This window comes from Grampus griseus, assembly GCF_964374135.1.
Source record: "Grampus griseus genome assembly, chromosome: 4".
NCBI lineage: Eukaryota > Metazoa > Chordata > Mammalia > Artiodactyla > Delphinidae > Grampus > Grampus griseus.
Genome location: NC_138997.1, coordinates 30,005,031 through 30,026,486, shown reverse-complemented (window position 1 = coordinate 30,026,486; position 21,456 = coordinate 30,005,031). Strand labels below are relative to the sequence as shown.

The following is a 21,456-nucleotide window of genomic DNA, read 5'->3' as shown; positions in this document are numbered from 1 at the left end:
TGTGTTAAATCCTAGCAAGATGATGAGGAGTAGGCCCACGACCTGTCCTCGTGAAGACGATTTACATAAGCACACAAATTATAACCCATAAGTCAGTCCAGTGGGAAAAAAAGACATATGGTGATGCAAAAACCTATTAAGAAATGATTAAAGAAGACAATGAGGTGATACAAACAAACTTTATTTAACACTTTATGAAGCGGACAACCTCCTTGCGGAGAACTGCAAAATGGGGTGGACAGCTGGAAGCCTTCATAGGATAAAGAATAAAAAAACAAGGAAGAGAGGGACTTCCCTGGTGGTCCAGTGGCTAGGACTCCAAGGTCCCAACGTAGGGGAACTGGGTTCAATCCCTGGTCAGGGAACTAGATCCCACATGCCGCAACTGATCCCGCACGCCGCACTAAGACCCAATGCAGCATGCATAAATTAATTAATTAACAGAACAAGGAAAAGAAAAATAGAAAACATCGGTGATCAACTAGGGCCGCACAGTCACCCTTGTCTGGAGTGAGAAGGCCCAGAGCTGGCTTGGCCCTTGCAGAATGGCTGACTAGCTATGCTCACTGCGTTCCTGGTCAAGCAGAGCGGTTTCAGGGACACCAGAATCATCTAAGTGTCAGTTTGCTGAGGTGGCACCTGGGCAGAAGCGGCTGCATCTGGGGCCTAGAAAGTTATTTCAACAAGCATATAATAGTGAGATCCAGCTAGTGTAAAGAGGCTTCCCTGAGGAGATGTATTAGTTTGAGCTGAAGATAAATAGGAGTTAGCTAATAAAAGCAAAGGGGACTATGTGGGGAGAGGTATGGAGACAGTGGGGGTGGAGGAGAATGATGTTCCAAGTATTGTGAACAGCATGTGCAAAGGCTCTGTGGCTTTTTAAAAGACTGTGGGTACATGAAGAAGTGAAAGAGGGACTTCCCTGGCAGTCCAGTGGTTAAGACTTTGTGCTCCCAATGCAGGAGGCATGGGTTCAATCCCTGGTCAGGGAGCTAGGATCCCACATGCTGCATCATGTGGCCAAAAAGAAAAAGAAATGAAAGAGGGGACTTCCCTGGTGGCACAGTGGTTAAGAATCTCCTGACAATGCAGGGGACACAGGTTCGAGCTCTGGTCCGAGAATATCCCACATGCTACGGAGCAATTAATCCCGTGTGCCACAACTACTGAGCCTGCACTCTAGAACCCGCAAGCCACAACTACTGAGCCCGTGAGCCACAACTACTGAAGCGTGTGTGCCACAATTACTGAAGCCCATGCCTAGAGCCCATGCTCCACAACAAGAGAAGCCACTGCAATGAGAAGCCTGCACACCACAACGAAGAGTAGCCCCCGCTCGCCGCAACTAGAGAGAGCCCGCACACAGCAACAAAGACCCAACGCAACCAAAAATAAATAAATAAATTTTTTTTTTTTAAAAAGAATCTATTGTAAAAATCTAGAAGAGAGGGTGGAGCTAACACAGATGAGAGAAATGAATGGATTTGAGACACTAAGGATGTAAAGGCACTAAAGGTTTGGATGGTATTCTATATTTGTTATTTACTCAAAGAAAATGCTTTGGTTTTGCCTAAGAATTCCTTATTTGTTAATTATTTGCAAACAAAAAAAGTCATGCAAATGTCAGAGTTCTTTTTCAGAGTTCTGCATCAATTTTATCTTCTTTTAGATAAAGAAGAAAAAGTAACAAAGAGAAAAACAAAACTTAGTAAGTATCTCATTTTATGTAAAACTGTGTGTTCCCGAAAAACTGAGCTACACCTGGGTAATAAAAGAACCTATATCTTATTACTGAGTAAATATTTCTTCCTTGCACAAAAACACACTAAAAAATGCAGAACAGATTATCCTGATACTATATCAAGTGAAATGTAAACCATTATCTCAATTATTTCCATACATCATTTCTCCTTTATTATAAGGTGCATAAATCAGGTGATTTTACAACTCTAAAAGGAGGGAATGGCTGAGAGATTTAATAATTACCATCAAGTTTTATAATAAACCATTTAGTAAGCAACTAGAATGCCCAAGAGACTTGCAAGGATTTAAAACTATTCTTCCACCAATGACTTCACCCACATGGAAAAGTTATTTTTATACCTATATTACTATGATATGCACTTGTAGTCCACACCCTCCAAAAGATACAGCTCTCCAGTAGGCCTGGGTTACCATGTCATAGCAATGTAGTAAGAAGTTCAAAAGGTAGTCAGCCTTGTAAACGCTATGAATACACATATACCACAAAAAGTTGAATTTTGTACTGAATTGGCCACATGTTCTTGTGTCTGATGTATACAGGCCAATTTGCACCACACTCAGAACAAACATAAAGGAGGAAACTGGGTTTCAGCAGTCTCATATCAACAACAAATGTACCAGCTAAATTCTAATTCCATGAGCTAAGAAAAGTCTAATTTTGAGACTGTGCAACTAGAGTCTATACCACCCCTTCAAAATGCAGGTTTTAACTTGGAAAGAAACAAATTCAGTATGGAAACCACTGAGGAAAGAAAACCACGGCATGTTAATAAACTGACTTCTAAAGGATAAATGCATATTTAAACATGCTGCTTTTGGCGACTTAAGTCACAACCCAGGCATTACTTGATCGGAGACTCTGCATATGAATTTCTATTTTCTTTCCTTTAAAAAAATCATTAAGCGGGCTTCCCTGGTGGCGCAGTGGTTGAGAGTCCGTCTGCCGATGCAGGGGACACGGGTTCGTGCCCCGGTCCGGGAAGATCCCACATGCCGCGGAGCGGCTGGGCCCATGAGCCATGGCCACTGAGCCTGCGCGTCCGGAGCCTGTGCTCCGCAACGGGAGAGGCCACAACAGTGAGAGGCCCAAGTACCGCAAAAAAAAAAAAAAAAAAAAAAAAAAAAAATCATTAAGCAACTAAAGTATATGTGAAGTAACTTGAATTGCCTAAAACACTGTCTTGACAGTCATTATCCTCTGTAACATATACATTTAATCCTGAATTGGGCATATAGTGGTATTTTAAGAAATAAAAATTCTGGGGACTTCCCCGGTGGCGCAGTGGTTAAGAATCCACCTGCCAATGCAGGCGACACCGGTTCGAGCCCTGGTCCGGGAAGGTCCCACATGCCACGAAGCAACTAAGCCTGTGCACCACAACTACTGAGCCTGCACTCTAGAGCCCACAAGCCACAACTACTGAAGCCTGTGCGCCTAGAGCCCGGGCTCTGCAGCAAGAGAAGCCACCACACGAGAAACCCGTGCACCGCAATGAAGAGTAGCCCCCGCTTGCCGCAACTAGAGAAAGCCCGTGTGCAGCAACGAAGACCCAACGTGGCCAAAAATAAATAAATAATATTTTTTAAAAAAACAAAAACAAACAAAACCACACACACACAGTTGAAAGATGGGCCCTATAGTAAAGATGTTGACCCTTTCATGATTTCATCTGCTTGACAAAGATGTCATGATGTCACTTGGCACGTGAGGTTCCTAAGTGGACCATGCCCCTTCACACACTCACCAGTATTTCAGTGAGGAACAGCAAAAGGGGTTCTTATCTAAGTCTCAGGTCTTACAATTTCTGAGTTCCAAGTGAAGGGATAGTCATTCACCCTTTACTTTTCTTGAGAAGCACCAAGAAGTATGTCTGCAAAGGCAGCAAAAGCTTGAAGGATTAACGAGGATGTCAGATGTCTCATATCTAATTTTTATGAACAGAAAAAAATGGAGGTTTGTATTTATCAGGGCTTAATATGGTATGTTCCAGAATCTGAGAGGACCTGATTACTGAGGCATTTTGGTTTACCTTTTCTGGTTTTCACTTTTTATTATGGAAATTTTCAGTACATACAAAGTTGAGAGAGTAGTATGATGAACTGCCATCACTCGGCTCAAGAATTAACAATGTATAGCTGTTTATAATCTCCCATTCCCACTCCTTTCCTCTGCTGGACTGTTTTAACGCAAACTTCATATACCGTATCTGAAATAAGCAGAAAAAGTGCTCTGCAAAAACGTATCACTTCCTAATCCCCAGAAGCTGTGAATATTACTTTACATGGCAAAAAACTGTGACTGTAACTTTGGATCTTAAGGAGGAGTTTATCTTGGATTATCCAAGTAAGCCCTAAATGCAATCACATGAATCTTTATAGGAGACAGGCAGAGGGAGATGAGACACAGACATACCAAGAGGAGAAGGCCATGAGACGGTGCAGAGAGATGCAGCCACAAGCCAAGGACAGCTTCCAAACCTGGAAGAGGTAAGAATTCTCCCCTAGCATCTCAGAGGGAGCATGGGCCTGCCTACACCTTGATTTTAGACTTCTAGCCTCCAGAACTAAGAGAGAATAAAGTTCTGTTGTTTAATCCACCCAGTCTGTGTTAATTTGTTACTGCAGTCATAGGAAACTAATACAATATCACGTAATCTGAAAAACATTTCAGTATGTATCTTTAAGAAATAGACTCTTTTTTAATAATAATATAATTATCATTCCCTTTTTTTAAGAGTCCTTTAATTTGTCTAATATCCAGAGTTTAAATTTCCCAAATTGTCTCATAATTTTATATTTATAATTTATAACTTTATGTTGATTTAGCCAAACCAAGATCCAAACATGGTTATGTCTCTTAAGTCTCAATGCCACTTTTTAAAAAATAATAAATAAAAACACTTATCTGACACTGACTTTGGGAGAAAAAATAATAGTTCCTCTTCCTTGTTTTTCTTGCCACTTATTTCCTGAACAAACTGAATAACTTGTCCTACAGAAATTTCTGCATTCTGGATTTGGCTGGTCACATCTCCATGGTACTTTTTGACAAGGTCCTCTTTTTCCTATGCTTCTTATAAACTAGTAGTCAGATCTAAAGTCTTGATCAGAATCACATTCAGCTTTTTGGCAAGAAACTTCAGAGATGGTTCTATATATTCCCTATTGCATCAAATTAGGGGGCACGTATTCACTTCTTTCTCTTTTTGTAATGTTAAGATTGATCAGTGGGTCCTGGGGTTATCAGCCTGATCCATCAATTATAAAGTTCCCAATCAGCCTTTGACCTAATAGTTTTCACAGTCACACATGACCATTCCCTAGATCTGTTATTTCATTAGGGGTAATGAAATGATACTATTTTCTTTATATCATTCCTTTTGCATTTACTAGCTGGAATTCTTCTAAAAATAAGATTTTTGTTCAAACAATCTATTTGGTTACTCTAAAATACAGGGGTTTTGATTGTTTTTTTTTAAACAGGAAAAGTAAGATAAATGCTTGACAACATCTAATTTTTAAGGTAGTGCCAGGACGGACATCCGCCTCTTGACTACAAAGACTACCTTGTCTGTACTCAATGAAGGTAACTTCTCCAGTGTACGCAACTTAGTCCTCAAGTTACCAATTCAAATACTCAGCCTACAATATGAAACCTGGTTTTTTTTGAGATTTATTTGTGCTTTTATTTGCCAGTATAATTTAACTACAATGGCCTGAAAACTTTTCTGATCTAAAAAGTACATTTTACATCACAGTCCAACAAACACACACACAAATGTAATATGCATACATAGATGAAAGTGAAACAAAAGAATATGAAACCTATTTTTAAAGAATAAAAGCCAGGATCCAACATGTCTATGTCAATTTGATGTCGATTCTTAGGATTTATGCCCATCAGATCAGTCCAAACTCCTCAACCAACCCCTTCAAACCACTCACCCTGAGTCTACCTGATCCTGTTTCACTAATACAACCCATCTTCTCACTCTGGACTCTGTGCCTTTGGTTCAGTGCTCTGCACACATGCCTCTAACCCTGCAACCAGCTCAAGCTGTCCTCTTCCCCCTCAAAAGTAAACACGTGGGGCTTCCCTGGTGGCGCAGTGGTTGAGAGTCCGCCTGCCGATGCAGGGGACGCGGATTCGTGCCCCGGTTCCGGGAAGATCCCACAGGCCGCGGAGCGGCTGGGCCCGTGAACCATGGCCGCTGAGCCTGCGCGTCGGAGCCTGTGCTCCGCAACGGGAGAGGCCACAACAGGGAGAGGCCCGCGTACCGCAAAAAAAAAAAAAAAAAAAGTAAACACGCCTCCTGCTCCTCCATCCAACACCCTCCTTTCTTTTATGAATGGCACAATCCTTCTTTCAGGAGACTGTGCTTTCTCTGCGTCCTAACTATGGATATGTATTTCTAGATGGGGCTGCCAATTACCAAATAATTTGGGCCCCTGGCCACAGGGAAAAGGGTGTCACCCAAGCGAAGTCGACCAGAGGCATTCCTGGGATTCTGAGATGTAGACTGAAAGAAAGTCAGGCCCTCTTTCTGGGTGATCCTTGCCTTTCTGGCAGTCATGCCCCCAGCCACGTGGAGGAAACTGACTCAGAGAGAAGTAGGGATAAGACACAGAGAGTCTTGGTGGTATACAAGTTTTCAGTTTTGGTTTCCAAGACCGCCTTCACTTCTCCCATACCTTTGACCATATGAACCAATAAATTCCCTTTCTGTACAGTTTAAATTTCTAAAATTTACAACCAAAGGAATCCTAATATGACCCCCACCATGACTCTTGAAGCCTATGACCACCATGACCTCTACCTTCCTGGTTTCTTGCACTTACTTTCTATACAAATAACATTTCATCACATGCTGTCCTGATTTTTTTGTGTGTCAAATACATAACTGTCACTATTTTTTGTGGCCTTGCAGACATATATCTTACATACCTTTTGAAAGACCCCCAAACAATCCCTAGAATAGTGCTAACAGAGCTTCAGTAACAAATAACAATTACCATGTATTGAATATTACTTCCACGGTAAGCACTTCACATGAGTTATCCTATTTAACCCTCACGGAAACCTCCTGGGTTGGGCGTTATTATTTCCACTTAGAGACAAAGAAGCTGAGGTTCATCATAGGAAAGTAACCGGTGCAAAGACACACATTTACTAAATAGTAAAGCAGGGATTTGAACCAGATTTGCATCCAAATTGCATCCTCTTCCCACCTCACCGGTGTTGCCTCCAACAATGATAGAAACTTGCTAATTAATTTACCAGAGACTGTAATTGATCAAAGACCTCCATTTAACCCCTGATTTTCCACTAACCTCAAAGTGCAGGTCCCTTCATCATTAAGAATAACATTAATATATGAATGTATAAATAAATACGCTATATGAAAATAAGTATCTTGAAAAAGTTATAATACAGTTTCTCCAAAATTGCTTCTGGCAGCCTGAAGATGAAATCCTGGCATTTCTCTTAAAGTAACAGGCAAAAGGAATGAATATTTATTTAAGACCACTCTGCCAGAACAAGATGTATACAACTCCCCTGGCAGTGATATTTCAAAACAGCAAAAGGAGATTTGTGAGCACCTGTCAATGTGTAACGTGCCTTCAGCTCTGCAACTGCTCACAGGAATATTCCTATGTCATCATTAGACACTAATGTTATTGAGCACTCCCATGGCTCGGAGGCAAGAACAGAAGCCCTTCAGGAAGAACATGGCTCCGTCTTCTTAGCTCAGCAACGACAGGGGCCAGGAGGACAGGAACAGCAATTTACTGGTAGAGAACCTAAAAGCCACCGGCTCTCATCTCTACATGATCTGCATCCTTCAGGCCAACGTTTTCAGTTCCATGCTTGTGTCTCCAATTCCTGCTGGACACATCAACATGGAACTCCCGCTATCAAATTAACTTTGGGGCAATAATAGTTTTTCAGCATCTAGCCAAGTACTTTCCATTGAAAAGTGTCCCATAAACTTGTTGGTGGTTGTCTGTTTCTCTTTTTTCCTTTCTCATTTTTACCACTTTACTTGAGGGCCTTATACCATATACACACTCTTCTGGGAAATATAATGATTGTTCCTAGAAGGCCAGAAGCTGCTATCAAAGAGGCATGCTCCTTATTTATAATTTGGCAACAGCACAGCCAAGGGGAGGGTATGCCTAGCACTCACTGAAGAATGGCTGCATCCCCTGATGGGACGAGACTTTGCTAACTTGCATACTCTGGTCAAAGACAGGCCCTAAAGAATTCATTGCCATCACAGACTCAAAAATACTTCAGATGAGATCGTATATATGATAGTGCTTTGTGACTCTAAATTACCCCTGCTAGTGATGTGGTTGTTACAAAGGCAAAGACCTGGGGAATAGGTAGGCGTATGGTTTGAAAGAACTAACTAGGTCCGAATAGAAGGAGGAAAAAAGAAAGAGAGAGCCCAGAGGATTCAACAGAAAGCCTAGACAACAAAGGGGATGTGGTGGTGGAAAGTTTCAAGTTAGCAAACGCCCACTCAGTTCAACAAACACTTACTGGATGGCAGGCACTGGTCTACGTCTTGGGACACAGAGCCAAAGACAGTCAAAACTAATTCAGCCAAGATCCCTGCCCTTCGTGGAGCTTTATGTTCTTATTCGGGGAGACAGCTGATAAACAATACACATAATAAATAAGTAAATTGTAGTATGTTAGAGGATAAGTGCAGGAGAGCAGGGGAAGGGGGATGGAAAGTGCAGAGGGTTTGCAATACTCTCAGGTTAAAAGGCATGCCAAAGAGCATAATGAGTCAGATTTCCAATGATGTTCCTCAAAAACTACATTCAAGGGACTTCCCTGGTGACGCAGTGGTTAAGAATCTGCCTGCCAATCCAGGGGACATGGGTTTGATCCCTGGTCCAGGAAGATCCCACATGCCATGGAGCAACTAAGCCCGGGCACCACAACTACTGAGCCTGTGCTTTAGAGCCCGCAAGCCACAACAACTGAGCCCTCGAGCCACAACTACTGAAACCTGTGCGCCTAGAGCCCATGCTCCGCAACAAGAGAAGCCACCGCACTGAGAAGCCAGCACACCACAACGAAGAGTGGCCCCCGCTCACCGCAACTAGAGAAAGCCCACACGCAGCAATGAAGACCCAACGCAACCAAAGATAAATAAATAACTTTTTTTAAAAAACTACATTCAATTGCAGGAGAAATGAGGAAAATCAAACAGAGCTTGAATGAAACGTGCATAAAAGTTGACAAATCCAAATTGCCTAGGAACATACAGCTCATTTTCCATATTTCGTCTTCTTCACCCTTGTTCAAAATTATTGACACCAACAGGCTACATAACATATTTACAGAGGAAGATATGAAACAACTTAGCCAGAGGCAGAGCAAAGGAAATTATAAGAGACAAGGGCAAAGCAGATGAGAGCAAAAACAGGTGCAAAGCAGTACCTCAGGAAAGGGCTAATTCAACAGGACTTTAAATATGACAATTTTTTCTTAGGAATAGTTGGCTCTAGGTCGAGGATGATATATAAGTTTCATTTCTAGTAACAACCCCAAACAGCTGGCAAAGTCCTTCTGGATCCCTGCATTGATAAAGAGTTCTGGGTCCTGTGGGCAATGAACTAGACATTTCTTCCAAGAGGTCAGGATGGGGGACTGCGCACACATGCCCTACACTTGCCTTTCCTTCCTTGGTAGAGCTTAGCGCTTTAAAAAAAAAAAAAAAAAAAAAGCAGTAAACACTCACTGGTCACGTACAATGTGAAGCAAAACCAAGAACAGTGGAGGATTTGGAGTGTAGAGCTTGATCCAAGTCCTAGTGGAGTTTATAATATAATTTGGAAGAAGAATAATTACACAAAAGATAACACTAGAAAGCATCAAATGACTAAATTCCTAAAATTTCAGTACGGAGATTCAGATGCCAGGAAATTGCTACAGGAAAAGATAGCCAAGAAAGGCTTAAAGGAGGACACAGGCTCTGAACTGGGCTTTGAAGAATTCACATCACTGAAATAACTGGAAAGAGGAAGGACTGGTCCCAGCAAGATGGCAAGTAAGGAATAGGCAGGTGTGCTCAGGAATGAGGAACAGATCAGCACGGCAGCCAGAGCAGAGGATCTAAACAGGGCACCAGATCATAGATGCCTTGAGTATTAGTCAGGGATCTCCAGAGACAAGAGAACCAACAGGAGACGTATATATAAAGGAGATGTGTGTGTGTATATATAGAGACAGATAGAAAGGTTTATTATAAGGAATTGGCTCATGCAATTATGAAGGCTGAGAAGTCCCAAGGTCTGCACTCGGCAAGCCAGAGAAGTAGGACAGCTGATAATATAGTTCAAGTCCAAGTTTGAGGCCAAAGGCACAGAAGATGGATGCCCTAGCTCAAAAACAGGCAGAATGAGCAAATTCTCCCTTACTCAGCCCTTCTGTTCAATTCAGGTCTTCAATGGATTGAATGACGCCCACCGACAATGGAAAGGCCATCTGCTTTACTCAGTCTACCAATTCCAGTGTTAATATCATCCAGAAACACCCTCACAGACACACCCACAATAATGTTTAACCAAATCTCTGGGCACCCTGTAGCCCAGTCACGTTGGTACCTAAATTTAACCATCACAGCTTGAACTGAGTTATTATCCAGTAGGCAACAAGGACCGTGATCAGAGACATGAGCAAAGCTATACTTTATAAAATCAAACTGACTGTGGCATGAAAATGGATTACAGAAAGAAAAACTGGAAGCAAAAACAAGGTAAAAAAATATTATAATTGCCCATGTGATAATAAGAGGCAGACCATCAACGACAAACACATACAGGATTCTATTCAAGATGAGGTACTCTGCTAGGTGATTAAGATGAGCTACTCGTGTCACTCTACAGTTTAATTTGATGTCAGGATCGAAATGGAGACCTATGCAGCAGGACTGGAGAAGCAAGCCTAGGATTCCAAAGGTCAGCAATGAGGATGCGGATTTAGGGATTACCCATATAGGGAAGGGAGCCGAGTTGACAGTTTGCTTCTGGCGTGCCCATCCTGACAGAAGCCCGCAGGACAGCAGGTTGAATCAGTCAGTCTTGAGTCAGGAAGCCTCATCAGACCAACTCGTTTTTGTGATTCACTGGGGAGGAATGACCACTCCTAGGTGGCAAACTAATCCTAAAACATGATCAAGAGGTGGGATTACTTTAGAGGAAAAAAAGGCAGGAGGCAACACAACCAGACTGCAACACCTAAACACAACTTACAAGCTGATTCATCAAGAGCAACTGCAGGGTCCACTTTCCAAATCAGACACACAAAGTCTTCAACAGGAACCCAGTGGAGAAGAACAAGGAGGAAATTGAGAGAAGGTCAAACTTCATCAAGCTGATAAGAGATTAGCATTAACCATTAAGTTTCTAACACAACTCAGGTAAATAGCAGGTTATCTGGTATTTCCTGAAGCAAATCAAGGTCAATGGAAGTCCTACTGTCACATTTTTCATAAGCATTTAAATTACTGCATCTTGCTTAAAATAAGCCAAAGTGAAAAATAAATAAATAAATTAAAATAAGCCAAAGTGTAAACAGTCTGCAATATACACAAACAGGAGAGATTTTAAATATTCAACTTACCAAAAAATGTTAGAGAACAGGAAGTAACCAAGACTAATACATAAGGTATGTTGCATCTTCCCACGAAAAAAAAATCAAAAGAACTATATACAAACGATGAAGTTTCTCCTGTATTCTAAGAAATTCTTTTTTTATGAATTTTTCATACAAAAAATATCAAGGAAAAAAATCAAGAAACATTTTTCCTAATACAATAAATATGGGCAGCAGCATCTTCATTTTGAGGATGCACAAAGTTTCATGCTAAATGACCTACTGACGATCTTTTTTTTGGCTGCGCCATGCTGCATGCAGGATCTTAGTTCCCCGACCAGGGACTGAACCCGTGCCCCCTGCAGTGGAAGTGCAGAGTCCTAACCACTCAACCACCAGGGAAGTCCTGATGATCATATTTTTACAGTATAGCTTATATCACTTATGCATAAATACACACATGTATATATATGTCATATATATATACACATAAGGTGTGTATATGTTTATATTGTACAGATATTTATATTTGTTAAGATGCTTTTATACTCATTCTGATACAGTACAAAGAAAATCATGAATGAACTCCAAGTACAAGTTCCATGAACACACACAAAGCAGAAGATACTCATCTTGAGGAATGCAACATAATCTAATTGAATGCTTATGAACAAAGCTTGGACTCGATGAAAATATTAATCGACTCTCTAAGATGGTCAATAAAAACTTTGCCACAGGAATTTCTGAAATGTTCCTCCTTCAATGAGCCTGGGTCATGAAATTTAGCCAAAGTATCATATTTCACATGTGCCACACACAGATGAGTGAAATCAGTTCCTGGGACTTTCTATAGGCCTAAAGATCTTAAAATTGACCCATGACCAATATTTCAACAGAGGTAAATTTTCATACAAGAAGAGGAGCTAAAATACACTCACTCTGCATTCTGCAAAACCTGGTGGATTCTCTGAACTCCTTAATAGCATGTCCTAGAATAATGTTCTTAAAAAAAATTTTTTTTTAACTATGCTCCATAAAAAATAATTAGCAGCTCATCCGACAACTGCAGAGTATTTTTATAGCTGTTATCGATTACTATGTTCTCTTGGGGAAAACATTAAAACCAAAAAGAACCTGACATGTGAAGAAATGAGGTAAGCCTTACCTAAAAGCTCAGCGCCTTCTGTTACTACGACCTTTTGTTTCACAGTCGGGTCATGTAATAATAATTTCTATCTTCAGTCCAATACATTCAAAAAAGAAAGCTATTAATATAATTTAAAATGTAGGGACACTATTAGAGGAAGTGTAAATTAGAGGAATTTAGCATTTTCATACCTCTGACTCTTTCACAAACCTTTCCTACACAAGTGTACAAAGATAGACTTTAAAGGATGTTCTCTAAAGCACTAGTCTTACTATAGAAAAATGGGAAACAACCCAAATTTCCAACAACAGGAAACTGTTAAAATAACCTGTCATGCAATACTATACAGTATGATCTGTATGTATGGTCATGGGAACATTTTCAACACCAATTAAGTTAAAAATAAAAACGAAGTTGAAAGTTGTTTTATATTACCCCACTTGTTATTAACAATCACAATAATAAATATATTTTAATACAGGGAAACTTTGGGGAAGTTTCTCTAGAATACAAGATCACAGTGCACTTTATCTTTCAACATTACATATTTCTGTGATGTTTGAATGTTGAATAATATGCATTGTGTGTATAATCAGAAAAAATAAAGTTTTATTTTAAGTTAGTGATATAATTGGAGGGGAAGTAGGAAAAAATTTTATGTATAAAGAAAAGGGAAGGGGCTTCCCTGGTGGCACAGTGGTTGAGAGTCCGCCTGCCGATGCAGGGGACACGGGTTCGTGCCCCGGTCCGGGAAGATCCCTCGTGCCGCAGAGCGGCTGGGCCCGTGAGCCATGGCCGCTGAGCCTGCGCGTCCGGAGCCTGTGCTCCGCAACGGGAGAGGCCACAACAGTGAGAGGCCCGCATACCGCAAAAAAAAAAAAAGAAAAGGGAAATCTTAGGGTGTTAAAAACTTTTCTATTTTAGCTCTACAATATTCTCTACAATATTATCTGCCTCTACCTCTCTTTTGGAAGACAGCTGTTTCCTTATTCTCAGAATTTCAAAACTGAACAACATACATAGACATTGGAAGGGCCCCTTACCATCTCCCGTTAGTAATAGCTTATAGGGATAAAAGTTTAGGCCAAACTCCAGTATTTATCAAATTCAACACTGTCAGTTCCTGAACAGTTGCAAACAAACTGCAAAGGTGTCTCTAAGTTATTTCAGAATTAACCAAAAAAAAAAGAAGAAGAAAAAGGATTCTGCAGACTCTGAAACTATTTGAAGCATTTTCATGATGGAAATACGAGGAATTAGAGATAGCTACCTACTTTTGAATCCACAGCCCTGTAACCTATTCAAACATTGTAAAAACTAGATGGAAAGGACAAGAGAACAGTGCCTGGAAAGGTAACTGAGGAATCACAAGCATGGGGGAAATTTCCACCTGCCTGGGGAAGGGTGTGAACCTGTGCCGGGAGAGGGGTGTCTCCACAGTCATGTGACCTTGGCAAAACAATTAAACTCCTCTACCACAATTTCCTCACCTGCAAAATCAAAGGACGGAGAATAAACAATCTCTGTGGTCCCTTTCGGCTCTAAAATTCTGAAAACAAAGCTTTACCCTTTCCTTGCCAAAGGATATCTTAAATATATATATATATATACATATACATATATATATACACACATGTACATAGCATAAAATGTAAGGTATAAGGTTATAAGGTACATGGCCAAAAACAGCAGACGCCTGCCTGGCTCCTCCCCAACCTTGAGTTCCACTCTCCAAAAGAAGCCCCTTCAATTCTTTTAGATGTTTCTTCTAGTAATTACTTCCATACTTGTAAATCACACATTTAGATTACTATTTTCTGATTTTTCTCAATTTTAGACCCTACCAAAAGTTCCTTATGGCAACTATTGGGGCATTTATCACCTGTCCCACCTCCTGGGGTGCAGCTACACAGTTGAGATGCAAAGGATATAAAGATTATACGCATGTACACACATGTATAAGAACGTGTTTCTATATAGTTCTGTCCCCAGTGAGCACTCATGTTGATCAATGAGAAATAAGGTCCCATTCTAAACACTGCACATCTAAACACTGCACAAAATGTAGCAGAGAAAAAATTAAAAGCCTGGCCTCTAAATCAGAAAAGTCCTGCATTCGGGCCTGAGTCCACCACATACAGGAACAAAGTATGCACCTGAAAATTCCTTATTTTCTCTGAATCTCATCTATTTTCCTCCTGTGTAAGCTGAATATAATACACCAACTACAAAATGGTTAAATCACAAAGCACAAATACGGTATACCTGTGAAAGCACTTTGTTACTCATAAAGCACTATAAAAATGTTACTTTCCGTTACTGTCTTCACTAAGAGATCCCTATAAATGAAGTACCTGAAGTTACTGGTCACTGTTCTCCTATGTAGGCTAAAAACTAAGAGTCAGAAGTCACTGAGAATAAGAGTGAAATAGATGTAAATCATGTTCCAAGGCCAGAATCTGAGGGTCCAGCTCTTCAAAGGGTCTATGTATTGCCCTATGAGACAAATGCACACAGAACAAAGATTGAGCATCTCAGCAGGGATCAGAGAAAGCAATTGTTTTATATTTGCAGAGAGAGCGAGCTTCCTTACCAAATTTTCTTTATAAAAGTAATACAAGGGGACTTCCCTGGTGGTCCAGTAGTTTAGAATCCACCTTCCAACGCAGGGGACCCGGGTTTGAGATCCCACATGCTGCGGAGCAACTAAGCCCATGCACCACAACTACTGAGCCCACGCGCTCTAGAGCCCATGCGCAACAACTAGAGAGAAGCCCGCATGCCGCAATGAAAAATCTCACATGCTGCAACCAAGACCTGATGCCGCCAAATAAGTAAATATTTTTTTAAATAAATAAAAATAAAATACAAGAACATAATTTCAAAAGTCACTCCTCAGGCTTCTTCTAATATGTACCTCTATATTTCAAAATAATTTGTACATCTGCTTTTTGATTTGCAGACATAATCTATTGGCTTCCTATTACAACAGAAAGAACTTTGCAGAGAAAGTGTTTTGGACCAAATTTGGGAAGTTATCATGAAGAACTGTCCAGCAATGCATTACCGACACTACAGTAAAACAGTCCTCTCATTTCTGGTCTTCAGAGGCCTACATTGAAAGTGATACAACCATAGTGTCTCTATTTAGAGGCAAGTAGGAAGCTAGCTGGGCAGATAGATCTAGATTATGAGACCACTCTAAATCTCTCTCTGAATCTAGTTCAGTGATACTCAGTTTCTCTTGTCTTTTCCACATGCCCCACACAGTTTAATCCTGTTCCTAAAGCTACAGGTCAAATGACAAATGGGACCCCAAACGTAACTTATTTCAAGACAAGCATGGAAACAATTCTATGAGCTGTGCGGAAAGGGGTTAACTGGAACTAAAAGAAACCAGCCTTTAATTATCTGAAAAGTTATCTAAAGCCAACAAATATGCTGCACTAAAAAGTAAATTTATGGACTGAATCTCCTGCTCCATTTCTGCCCAGAGAAGACCACTAAACTTCTCCAGATGTGGTCTTGGGCTGTGGCTCGCTACATTTGGGCAGTTTCAGGGAAAACATCCTGTCTAGTGCCAGGTGCGCAAGTGAACTTGAGGTCAGGCAGGTGACCCTGCTGACCAGGCATGGTACATTAAGGAGAGGAAATCTTTTCTCTCGCTAATCAACAGGATAAAGGTGATTAAGCAGGAATTATTTTTTCAATGACCTACATAATTTCATCAGGGCTGCTGTGGCTATTAGCAGAGAGCAGCTGACTTTCTAATGAGATGAATTTGATAGCAGGGCCCTGCCAGAGAAGGCAGGGAGTGGGCCCAATCCACAGGGAAGCAACAAATGGTGCGCACTGTTTACTACTCCTCCCCAGGGCTGTCTCTCCTCTGTTTTGGGCTCCTTCCTTCCACGGGGAATACTCCCCACCCTGGGATGCCTAAGGCTGCAGCACCTGCTGAATGGTGGAAGCCGGGTCTATTTTTTTTTTTTAATTTTTATTTTATATTGGAGTATAGTTGATTTACAATGTTAGTTTCAGGTGTGCAGCAGTGTGATTCAGTTATACAAATACATACATCCATTCTTTTTCAGATTCTTTTCCCATTTCGGTTATTACAGAATATTGAGTAGAGTTCCCTGTGCTATACAGTCTTTGTTGAATATCTATTTTACAGATAGCAGTGTGTATTAGTCCAGCTCTGTCCCACCCACTTGGATCCACCCATTCTTAATAAACCCGAATAAATTAGGAGTCTGGGATTAACATAAACCGGGTCTATTAAGAATGGATGGATCCAAGTGGGTGGGACAGACCTGGGCTAATTCATCAGAACTGCCCACGTGATTCCCAAAGTCCCAAGCAAACAAGGCTACCGCTGCCACCAACACCTCTCTCTGGCTGGGCTTGAGATAGGGCAGCAGTTAGTTCCACTCCCTACCAGAAGTGGAATTAACAAGGGACCTTTGTTAAGGTCGGAGCAGGACACACACACGCACGCACGCACACACATACCATCATCATCATCAATAACAACCACGACTTGAACGCAGTTTCATTAGAGAATTTGACGAAACTGAGCAAGAGCCACCCAACAAGTGAGTCCTAACACCAGGAAAGCGCTGCAATCCTCAGAGTGGCACCGCCTCTGCCTCTTGTGTGAAAGCGAGGAGGTCGGGAGAGGAAAACTGAGCCCCAGATCTCTTCGCCTTCGCCTGTTCCTCCGGTAGGATCCGGCTCTCCGGCCCCAAGAACCAAAAAAAAGGGTGGAGAGCCCAGGTGCCATCCTCCTCCGTCAAAACAAGCTGGCTCTTTCTCCCCCGGGATCAGTCACCGAGTCACGCCCGGTCCAGCAGCTCTGGGAGCCCCCTCCTCCCCGCCGTGCCTCGGCCCGACACAGCAATCTTGTTTGGGATAGTCCCAGCGGGGGCCCCCCCTCACAATTCCTGCTCCTCCCGCCAAGTCGGAGAACGCAGGCAAGGGATACTTCTGCTCTCCGCCTTCCCATAACCCCTAAAATAAAATAATCCCTCAAGCGCAAATCTCAGATTCGCACGCCACGTACCTGTCAGCGGCCGCGGCTCCTCCTCCCGGCCCGGTGCGGGACTCGCCACGACTGTCCGAGGACAGTCCAGAAAGTTTGTGCCACCACCGCGCTGGGCACCGCGAGGAAGGGGGAGCGGGCTCCTCGCCGAGACCGGGACAGTCCGCTCTGCGCCCCGGCCGGCGGCCGCTCTCACGCCTCGGCCCGGGTCCTCCCCACCCAGCTCCAAGTCTACAGCGGCGCCCCGGGAAGAAAGTACGAGGTGGCAGAAGGTCGGAGCGCAACTTTCCGACGGTGCGTCAGCCGGTGGCGGAGCCGCGCCGCTCCTGGGCTCCCCCGCCCCCCAACCCGCGCCCTCGGGGGAGCGCGGGCGGGGCCCGAGCCGAGGCGGGGCCCGACCTGCCTGGCCGGCCCAGGGGAGCTCGCGTCCGGCCCCGCCCCTGCCCTCGCCGCTAGCCTCGCCCCTCCCCCCGGAGGGGCGGCCGTCAGGTGCGCGGGGGTCGGGCTCAGCTGCGAGGCCGCCCCGGCGCCCGTTGCCAAGGTGAAGGAGGCGGAGCCTCTGAGGGAAATTTTCCACCGAAACTTAAACCCCGCGGAATGGAGGACACCTCGCCCCTGGGGACTCGCCTGTCGCTGGAACTACACCCCTTCACGAACACACACACACACACAGACACACACACACACAGACACACACACACACACACACACACACACACACCACGTTGGTCCTGCCAAAAGGCTCATTTCTTGAGTTCTGCTGAGTGGAGAAAGTCAGACATCTCCACGCGGCACGCACCCTGCGAGTATAGGTGTACGTGTCACAATTCACTGGTAATTTTCCCCCTGAAAATGAGGACTCTTTAATTGGACAGTTATACAGCCAAAAGAAATTTCCCCAACTCTCCCCGGGAAATGGGAGAGCAGGTTGGGAATCCGTTTCCCTACCACCCCGAGTATGGCGGTGGCCCTTGGCTCTGCCTCGTGTTTCGCCGTCCTTCCCAGAGCCCAGACCTCGGACCCCGGCCGGCCCGGCCCCGCGTTTGCCGGCTGGCCTCCATCAGAGACCTCGCACATTGCCAAGCTGGTATTACCATCTCAATGTCCGCATTTCTCCGCCTTCCACACCTCTTGCGTGCTTGGGTGGTAAAGTCAAGGATCTGCTTTCTGAACTTTAAATCCAGGAGGGGGAATCAAATTCTTGGTTAGAGGCTCTCTTGGCAGTTTCAGAGCCCTGTGGTTGGTGTGGCTGAAACTTGAGGTGAGCCGCAGTCTGAGCGGGTGTGGCGGGTGTGGAGCTTTTCCTACCGCAGCAGCATCCTGCTGGGGCCTCACCAAATTCTCCTTTGGAGGAAGTATCTTCCTCCCTCCATTCTCGATGAATGGCATCCGAAAACAACCGAAATCAAATTTACCTAGTTTCAGGTTCTCTTTTGCAACCATGGCAATCAGAGGACGCAAACTTCACACTTCCTGCTCTACCACCACTGCTATACTTGATGACGGCAGCAGGAATGCAGCTGCTGCGAATAACTCTCAGCATTCACCAGCCTTCCACCTATAACAAGTGCAAGACAGGTGGCTCCTAAGTAAAAACTGGGGAAGGACAGGGAGATAGATGAGTAGGAGCGGGGAAGTCCTGCCCAGCAGGTCACCTGGGCTTGTTCTAACAACTGGGATGTGGGGCAATCATTTATTCAACCAATATCGATTGAGTGCTTTTTGCATGCTAGACATTCTTCTAGGGGTTGGGGACACAGCAGAGAACAAAAACATAAAAATCCTAGCCATCACGGACCTTACCTTCCAGGTGGGAGAGACAGATGATAAAGAAAATATGTGCCTGCAATATGATTAGAAATGCTATGGCGTAGCCCAGGGAGATCAGCTCGGTGCTTTGTGCCCACCTAGAGGGGTGGGATAGGGAGGGTGGGAGGGAGACGCAGGAGGGAGGGGATGTGGGGATATATGTATTCGTACAGCTGACTCACTTTGTTATACAGCAGAAACTAAAACAACGTTGTAAAGCACTTATACTCCAGTAAAAATGTTAAAAAAAAAAAAAGTAATGCTATGGAGAAATATTAGGCAGGGGTGGGACATAAGGAGTTTGAGGGGTGTTCTTTTAAGTAGGTGATCAAAGAAAACCTCTGGAGGTATTTAAGCAAAGGTCTGAAGGAGGTTGGGAAACAAGATATCTGGGCAGACAACTTTTGAAGCAGAAAGCACAGCAAGTACAAAAGCCCTGAGGCAGGAATATGCCTGAGTGCTCTGGGAGCAACCAAGAAGCCAGAGTGGCAGAATGGGGAAGTCAGAGAAGAAGTAGGGGTGACAGGCCAAATGAGGTCCTTACTCTGCATGAGTTGGAAGCCACTGGAGGGTTTTGTGTAGAAAAGTGTCATCTTCTGACACACTGTGATAGGACCACTTTGACTGATGGGTTGACAATAGACAATAGGGGGTAAGGGCTGAAGCAGAGACCAATGAGAAGGCTATTGAAATAATCCAGGAGCGGGCTTCCCTGGTGGCGCAGTGGTTGAGAGTCTGCCTGCCAATGCAGGGGACACGGGTTCGAGCCCTGGTCTGGGAGGATCCCACATGCCACGGAGCAACTAGGCCCGTGGGCCACAACTACTGAGCCTGCGCGTCTAGAGCCTGTGCTCCGCAACAAGAGAGGCCGCGACAGTGAGAGGCCTGCGCACCGCAATCAACAGTGGCCCCCGCTCACCACACTAGAGAAAGCCCTGGCACAGAAACGAAGACCCAACACACCCAAAAATAAATAAATCAATTTATAAAAAATAAAAAAGAAATAATCCAGGAGCAAGAGGAGAGTGATTGGACCAGGGAGATAGGGGTGGCAGTGATGAGCTGTCAGGGATTCCTCACAGACTGGATGTGAAGGAAAGAAAGCAAGGAGGACTCTGAGGGTTTTGGCCTGAGCAGCTTGGAAGGTTGGACCTGCCATAACAAAGATGGAGAAGGCTTCAAAAGGAGAAGGTTGGGGTAAAATCAAGAAGGCCAAAGGGAAGGCCAGAAAGAAAGCACACGTGATTTGAATGATCTTCGATTTCCTCAGCTTATAAAATGAATGAAAGAATACCTACTTCATTAGGATTGTTTTAAGGATGACATGAATTAATGTAGTGAAGTGTCCAGCACAGTACCTGACACCTGGCAGCCACTCAAGAATGTTCCCTCTCTGCAAATATGAATTCATATACATCCATTATACCCCAGAAGTAAAGGAAAGGGAAAGAAAACAGGAGAGAAAGGACAGGAAATGAAAACAGAAGAAATAAAGTCCAACAAAGGTGCCTAATGCAAATTGTCTGATGATAGTTTCTCCTAAATTCTGCTTCCTCAAGGGGACACACTAAAGTATCAGAGTTTGCTAGTTTGGGAAAGGAGTTTGAAATATGAAAAGTTGGTAATAAAGCAGAAAAAAATACCCACAACATGAATAAAGAATTTCACTTGCTACTCCTTATAAAGCATTCTTACAAACAAATAAGAAAGACAGAAGAACAGAAAAATAGTCAAGGGAGATGAACAGAGAATTCTAAAAAAAAGCCAATATTCTATAAAAAGTCCAACCATATTAAGTAAAGCTAGAATGAGAGGCAATTCTTTTTTATTTATAAATTTGACAAAGATTAGAAAAAATAATTATGCCTATTGTGGATATTGGACAATATCATACCATGCTGAATGGAGTATAAATTACAATAATTTTTAGCAATTGATGTCTAAATCATTAAAATGTATATACTTTTTGAACCAGAAATTTAACTTCTAAGAATTTATGCTAATATTCAAATATTTGCTAAAAATTTACATATAAGAATGTCCATTACAATGTTATTTAAATGTAGTGAAAAAATTAGA

At 43.0% G+C, this 21,456-nt stretch overlaps 1 protein-coding gene across 5 annotated transcripts in view; it reads right to left on the bottom strand.

The window, feature by feature from the left end:
• Positions 1 to 18,688, bottom strand: part of FHIP1A (FHF complex subunit HOOK interacting protein 1A) — a 271,128-nt gene extending 252,440 nt beyond the window's left edge. For 4 of the 5 annotated variants that reach the window (XM_082652864.1, XM_082652863.1, XM_082652866.1 and 1 more), the window contains exon 1: positions 17,590 to 17,942. The gene's annotated coding sequence lies outside the window, so the exon portion shown is untranslated. Of the gene's footprint in view, positions 1 to 17,589; positions 17,943 to 18,662 lie in introns of those variants that run through there. The other variant, XM_082652865.1, reaches the window with a different exon arrangement.
• Positions 18,689 to 21,456: the final 2,768 nt, after the last annotated feature.